Genomic DNA, 8,661 nt, shown 5'->3' with positions numbered 1-8,661 from the left:
TTAAGGGTTTTTTTCTTTCAATATTTATTTGTTCATTACTTTGATAATGATTTATTTATAGTAATTTTTAAGTTATTACGGTTCACATTTCAACATTAACAGTACTACAAATGTAAAATCATTATGTTGATGTTTGTTTCAAAATTAAACTTTTGTCAGTTTAAATCAATAATCCTTTCAAGTTGATAAATGTGCTTCAGAGCAGTTTGTGCATATGTATAGATTTTTTGTTTTTGTTTTGAAAGGACAGATGGCCTGACCAATAGGACAACCCTTTACTAAGGACATGATTAATATCTAATATTCACAATTAAGAAACATCAAATCCTACAATTTAATTGTTCGAGATCCATTTGCTACAGTCTAGAACAATTGATTTTCAAGGTGCTTTTAATTATTTGATTCTCTGTACAAGCTAAATATTACTTTAGTTCATTGTTCTTCTCGAATCATTTACCTCCTACATAGGTCTTGAAGGATTTTTTTTTTTATTTCAGTACGAAAAGTATCTTATGCATATTCAGTAAATGTGGAATACCATTCTGCTAGTAAATTCATTTTTTTTTTTATTATTTTCTATATGTATGTAAAAGTTAAGATGCAAAATCAGCTACTTCAGTTATATTATTTTAAGTTTAAAGCAACTATATGCACGGGATTTTTTGTTTATTTTACAGATTTGATTTAGAGGAAGATAACAAATAATAACACTATAACAAACACAATTCCATTTTAATATTCTTGTCAGGGTTAGAAAACACATAAAATAATACCATTACAAACTCCATCCCAATTTGATACTCTTGTACGTGTCTATAAATAAAATAAATCTATTTTTTTTTTAGAAATTTACCTGTGATAATATAAACGTCACTTTTTGTGACGTTCATACATTCATGTAATACGTAGTTTATATTTCGTTTGTGATGTCATGGTTGGCTGTTGTAAATTTAGTGAGTTGTCCGTTGTTATTCTGCGGTTAACATGTTGTAATGTACTTTTATATTATTTATTTATGTATTTCTCTGTGCTGAGTGTTCTTGCGTTTGTTTGTACGTATTCCTGTCATGTAGTGTTGTCATTTTAGTGGTATTTCGAACATTCCCATATAAGCGGAAGGTATGGCTAGCCATAGGTTCATCCCACCATTTAATTCTAAAAATGTCCTGTACCAAGTCAGGAATATGGCAGCTGTTATCAGAAAGTCTGTTTTTATGTATGGGGGCGTTTGCTTTTGTAGTCGTTCAGCGTTTCTGTTGTTCCCTTGTGTTCCTCTTATAGTTGATATGTTTCCCTCGGTTTTGGTTTGTTACCAGAATTTGTTTTTGCTTAATCAAATTATGACTATTGAGAAGCGGTATACCACTGTTGCCTTTATTTACACAATTCGAATTTATAAATTTGTTATTGCTTTACCTATAAATTTACTTTTTTACTGTTGTGTATTATGTCAGAAAGCAAAATTTCATAACATAATAAAAATTGTTTGTAAAGAAATTTGTTAGCGAAAAATGTCATCAAAAAATCAAGAATACGATAATAAAGACCCCCTTTCCCCAATAGTCCAGACTCTCTAATTTACTTTGTCATAGTTAAACTTAGTTCCTTATCTGAATGCCTTTAAAACATAATTATATTCTGTATACAAGTTAATTTGCATTTCGTATTACCCACATGTGTACAGTAGCTTAATTGAACATCCAACTGGACACTGGGCGAGTTAAAGTTTTTTTTATATCAATGAAACAAAAGGTATTTGCCACATCTTCTGTTTTCATTGCATTTCTGTAATACAGAGAATTTTCAGACTTTTGAAATAGCACATTCTTCAGAAATTTGAGCAATTTTACGAATTATGCGTTTTCATTTTTTTTTAAAGTGTATTGTTATTTTTGCAGAAAACATTGAAATATATTTGACACACGTCTACGGAAGGTAAAAAGCGTGTGTGTACTGACAAAAAATAGCATTGTCAGTCATATCAGCTGTTGTCATTCCAATTTAACCCAAATAAATTATAGAGTTAAACAAGTCAAAGTATGTCATACAGATGGTGTTACGGGACATTGCATAAGGCATTAGAGTAGAACATATATTATATACATGTAGAGCAATTTACACGAAAAATTATATAATATTCGAACCAAAACCGCAGATCCAGGAGGAAGAATTGGCTAATATTTAAATAATTTAAAGCTATTTTTTCTTTTTCCTTTTTATAATTTTTCTTAGGCTTATTGCATTGCTTTGATATTGCTTTTTTACAGTAATTTTGAAGTTGTTAAGATTCACATAATAACGTTAACAGTACAAAAATCCCTATGTATATGTTTGGGGTTTTTTTTCGCACTATATTGTTTCTTTGATGTTCTGCTATTTATAAATATTGTATCAAAATGATCAACATATATATCATGACACAGAATATTGGTACTAATTTTAATGAATATAAAATTAAAAAAAAGTATTAAATAAGTAGGATCCAAGGTATAATTTACCATATGGTTAATGATACATTGCCCGGTTTTAATACTAAAGTAACAAAAATAAAAGGCGAAAGACACCAAAGGAACATTCAAACTCATATGTGGAAAATAAATTGACAACGCCATGGCTAAAAAAGAAAAAGACAAACAGACAACCACCAGTTCAAAAACACAACATAGAAAACCAAAGACTGTAAACACTTGTTTTAGGGCTGTCTTTAAGCAAACAAAAGTAAGGTAAGAAATGTTTGAAGATGGGAAGGTGAAAAGGTCGCCTTTTAGAAAATGCGTTGATATTATAGAGGTATAGCAGGACTTTTTCGTGTTTATTTAATTATTCTTATTTCGAAGGCTAAATGCATATTGTAGCAAATGTAATCTGTTATCGCCAGATAATTTTATGCTCGCAAATTACAGTTCCTTTCATTATAACAACAGGTAGAAGGCTTCGTTATGATTTAAGTCAGCTTACAGTTCAGATCATTTTAAAAATATTGTAAGTCACCGTTAATTGAAGAATATGTTGACTACTGCAACGAGATAAACCCTTGATGTCGATTGTCGTCATTTCCATCACATCTACACATGCACCGCGACTGTTTCCAATATACGGAAAGGTAAAAGATATCATATATTGCAAGGTAAATTGGCGTATCCGCCAGGATAGACATAAAATTAAAAATAACGGTGTGTTTTAGGGAAGAGTGTCCTTAATCTGACACTCTGTGTTTTTATTAGATGTATTTTTATTTGTATCCATCTGATAAGTTAAGCCTTTTTCAACTGATTTTTATAGTTTGTCCTTATGTTGTCACGTTACACCACTGTCCGAGGTTAGGGAGAGGGTTGGGTGCCTGCTTATATGTTTAACCCGCCATATTCAATATGTGCCTGTCTCAAGTAAGGAGTCTGTAATTGAGTGGTTGTTGTTTATTGCTGTTGATCATAAATTTGTTGTTTGATTTTTGTTTTGTTGCACCACTGTTCCAAGATTAGGGTAGAGTTGGGCGTCCTCTAACATGTTTAACCCCGTCACATTCTGTTTATGCCTATCCCAAGTTATGACCCTGTAATTCAGTGGTTGTCGTTTGTTGCTTTGTTAAATATTTGTTTTTCGTTCATTATTTTGTACATAAATTAGGCCGTTAGTTTTCTCGCTTGAATGGTTTTACATTTGTCATTTCGAGGCCTTTTATATCTGACTATGTGGTATAGGCTTTGCTCATTGTTGACGGCCGATCGTTAACCTATAGTTAATGTCTGTGTCATTTGGTCTCTTGTTAAGAATTGTCTCATAGGCAATCAAACCACATCTTCTTTTTTATATTCACATGTAATTAGATTTTGATAAAACTATAACAATATTGGGTAGTATCAAGACAGTCAAAACAATGACCGCTACAACTGATCAACCTATTTTTTAATCCACCATTTTCTACATAAGGAAATGTCTGTACCAAGTCAGGAATATGACATTTGTTTTCCATTTGTTTGATGTGTTTGAACTTTTTATTTTGTCAATTGTTAAGGGCCCTTCCGTTTTTGAATTTTTCTTGGAGTTCGTTTTTTTTTTTAATTTTTTTTTTTTTTTGGGGGGGGGGGTTACTTATTACATAAAAAGGTAAACTGAATAAACACGATACATCTATTAAAAATATATGGATTCAATAAATGGAAGATAAATTCAGATAAATTCTGTATTATTCATTGACGGCTTGACATTGGTGTAGAAAGCTGTTTCCTAGCTATTACAGAGATAACCATTGCTAAGTATATTTTTTAAGGTTTCTCCACTTTTCCATGGTACGACCTTTTGATTTTGTTTTGATAATTCCTTTCTTTTGCCTAATGTTTTTCTTGCGTTATATTGTTGTTTAAAAAAATGTCGCTTATATATTTAGTATTTGCTTTCGAACAGTTAATGCGCTTTTGATACTAACACCGCTTAACCGAAAACTTTCTTTTGTAAGAGTTATCTGCCAGACAACTGTTATGAATAAAACGCAAAAGTAGTAGAAAGTGAAAAAAAAATTAAATTTGCTCGTTATATCCTCAGAATGTTACGTTTAATTGCCATTCTATATTTGATATAAGTGATATTTGTAACTGAGTGTTAGAGATAAAGAGTCTTTTAATTGCGGAAAAGTGAAAGAAAATGAGTTCAAGGTCAAAGGTCAAGAGTAAAATCACAAAAATACTGAACTCCGAGGAAAATTCAATCGTAAAGTTCCTAATCACATGGCAAAATCAAATGACAAAACACATCAAAAACGAATGGACAACAACTGTCATTTTCTTGACTTGGTACAGACATTTTCAAATGTAGAAAATGGTGGATTGAACCTCATTTTATAACGCTAAACTTCTCACTTTTATGACAGTCGCATCAAGGTCATTTTTGCATTTTGATTTGGATTTAAATCGCTTCTTCTAAGATACTTAACAGATACCGACACACTATGTTTTACTAAACTGTTAGTTGCAACATGTCGTACAATGTATGTGCAATCGGATTTTTTTTACCCTCCAATAAGCTGTGTTGTGATATAACTCATCCATTGATATTTATTAGGGATGTCAAAGAGTACTGGAATACTCGGGTATCGCTCGGTAGTACCGAGTATCGAATAATTAAATGATACTCGACTAATCATTTCCTGTTAGAATTTGGCTGCCTTCTTAGATAACAAAAACATTTTTATTAAGAAATAAAATATTAATCAAAATTAAAATACGCTCGAATGTTTGCGTTTAATTGTCATTTAAAATTCCCTCGAACAGATGTAGGCTACAAGAGCACCTTTGCAAGCCTTACTCATTTTTACCTAATCGTGTCTTAGTCATTTCAACATCTCTGTACCATCATAGCATTTTTTTCATCAGCAGGACTATTAGTTACATGACCGAGTTGAGAAATCGACTCGTCCCAGAAAAAGTTGAAAAGATAATATTTCTAAATAAGAACAAATTCGTTGCACCCTGTGTCGACCCTCAAAGAATGGTTAAACGCATCAGTGGATTCTAATCATCACCCCTTTGTTGATTATTAAATGTGTGTTTGTACGATTCACAAATACTGTTGTTTGAGTAAGCATTTTTCTAAAGATGTTTATTAATTAATTGATTAGATTATTGCCAGTTTACTGACTAGTGCATGTAGTAAATGAGCTATAATGCATGGTATACAATTCCTGGGACTATTATCTTTGTAGTATAATTGGTCATTTTTGCAATGTAATGTGTAATTCATTTAATTTCATTCCAATGTAGTTGACCACAAGTTTGCTTTAAACGTTGTATTTTGGAAATCAATATGAGATTATCTATCTTCTTTTACCTGACATACTATTTTTTATCCAAATGATCTTAAGTGAATTTTAGTAAAAAGACAGAGAAAAATTGAATTTCAATTTATTTCTTGATTTTTTCCAGGCTAGTTATTACAGTAAAACAAAACTTACTTTCAACAATGGTACAAATCTAGAACTAGTGCAACTTCCGGACAAATATACATCTTAACCGGCTGTGACTAATTCAGCAGACAATCGTCTTACAACGTTTAACAAAAACATTTGCAATGTGTTATATTCAACAGGTTCGACCCTTTATCGTAGGTCATATACTTTTCAGTTTTGAACGACCATTTGATATTCGAATTGGGAGAGGAGAGGGGTCCATATTTCAATTTGGCCTTTCAACTTCTAACTCTAGCGTCACTAATATTCGTTATGCAGACGAAAGTAAACGCCTTGTATATTTGATAAATTTTTATATTCATCAGTGTTAAATAGTTCAATAAATCCGATTCACAACTCTCGCATATGCCATTATGATAATAAGCTATGTTATTTGAAAAAAATACTATTGAAATTCTATGAATAGATTGGGACCATTAGATACTTTACACATTACGTATTTCTAAAAAAAGTTTTTTAGTAGTTAAATCTAAAGTGTTCACCGCAAAATTATCTTTAGCAAGAAAGAATATCAAGTGTTTTGTGCTTCTGCTGGTGAATTGTATCAATTTTAAAAGATGAAATAGTGTGTGTATGCTATCGTTATAACGTGATCGCCTTGAATTCTGTTCATATTAAATAAACTCATCATAGATACCAGGACTAAATTTTGTATATACGCCAGACTTTAGTCGTCGGTTGTGTAAAGTTAAAGGCTTATAAAGCGAGTCCATCTAAAGCTTTACACGGAATTTCTTTTCCAAAGCAGCAATTTCCGTATGATTAAAACGGGGGTATGTTTTTTATAGTTATCTATACAAGTAATTTTTTTCAATAAAATTAAGTTTTGAAATGTTAAGTATATTTGGCATTGTCCTTTTTACATTTTGTAACTTAAATAAATAATTGGAATTATTAACTTACCATTTTCGAATTTTGCACTCTTTGTAAAATAATAAGATCCTTTCAAAACACTTGTCTTTAAAACTAAAAATAATCCGCACTTCATCTGCTAAATTTAATAACTGTTAACGGCGTAAAATGGCGTCTAACAGGAGAGATACAGAGAGTTTGTGTGTTACTGTTTATTGTATGAAACATTCTAAGATATACATCCTTCATTGTCGCTGGAAATAAATGAGCAAGTGAATTTCACATGACTGTAGCAAACACTTTTTATTTGATTCCTCTTTTCCAGTTTGAAGATGTTTTGCCTTAATGGAACCCTCATGCAGTTGTAGTGTATCATCGTTTAATAAAAGAAAAGTTGTATTTGAATGTTGAATCATTCATCCGTGTATTCAATATAAAATGTTGTGTAAGATATGATATTCTCGACTATTCATATTTATTGTATAGGGCATATAAATCTATAAAGTGACAAAAACTGGTGGCATTTAAATAATTTTCTATTGCATATTTTGTTTTTCATTAATTTTGCAATCGGCTATTTCACTTACCTAGTATCATAAATAAACTCATCATAAATACCAGGATTGACATTTTGTATTTGCGTCAGACGCACGTTTTGTCTATAAAAGACTCGTTAGTGACGCTCCAATTCAAAAAAAGTTTAAAAGGCCAAATAAAGTACGAAGTTGATGCGCATTGAGGACCAAACATTCCTAAATGTTTTGCCAAATACAACTAAGGTTATCTATTCCTGAGGTAGATGAGCCTTAGTTTTTCAACATTCAAAGTTTTGTAAACAGTTAATTTATAATTATGATCATATCAATAATAATTCATGTCAACACAGAAGTGCTGACTACTGGGCTGGTGATACCCTCGGAGAATAAAAACTCAATGACTTGTCCTTTATACAATAAAATTAATTAATTAATTATATTTTTTACCACATAATTGATTTACTATATCTTGAAGCTTGAATACATGGACCTATTTTCTCTAATATTTGGAATCTGACATTGACGGATAAAGTAATGAAGAAGAGCTTGGTAACTCAAATTTAGTTTGGATTGTAAACATCATGTTCAAACATGGACCGTAATAACCTTTGTATTGTAAATATCATGTTCAAACTGGAACTCGTAATAATCATTGTATTGTAAATATAATGTTCATACTTGGATCAGTAGTAATCATTGTATTGTAAATATCATGTTTAAACTTGGCCCAGTTATAACCATTGTAATGTAAATTTGATGTTCAAACTTGGTTCAGTAATGATCATTGTATTTTAAATATCATGTTCAAACTTTGATCAGAAATAACCATTGTATTTTAAACAGCATGTTCTAACTTGGATCAGGAATAACCATTGTATTGTAAATAGTATGTTCAAACTTGTTCCAGTTATAACTATTGTATTGTAAATAACATGTTCAAACTTATTCCAGTTATAACCATTGTAATGTAAATTTGATGTTCAAACTTGGTTCAGTAATGATCATTGTATTTTAAATATCATGTTCAAACTTTGATCAGAAATAACCATTGTATTTTAAACAGCATGTTCTAACTTGGATCAGGAATAACCATTGTATTGTAAATAGTATGTTCAAACTTGTTCCAGTTATAACTATTGTATTGTAAATAACATGTTCAAACTTATTCCAGTAATAACCATGTTTTGTAAATAGCATGTTCAAACTTGGATCAGGAAAAACCTTTGTATTTTAAACAGCATGTTCTAACTTGGATCAGGAATAACCATTGTATTGTAAATAGCATGTTCAAACTTGTTCCAGTTATAACTA

This window comes from Mytilus edulis, chromosome 6, assembly GCF_963676685.1.
Source record: "Mytilus edulis chromosome 6, xbMytEdul2.2, whole genome shotgun sequence".
Taxonomy (NCBI): Eukaryota; Metazoa; Mollusca; class Bivalvia; order Mytilida; family Mytilidae; genus Mytilus; species Mytilus edulis.
Note: the sequence above shows the minus strand (reverse complement) of the source record.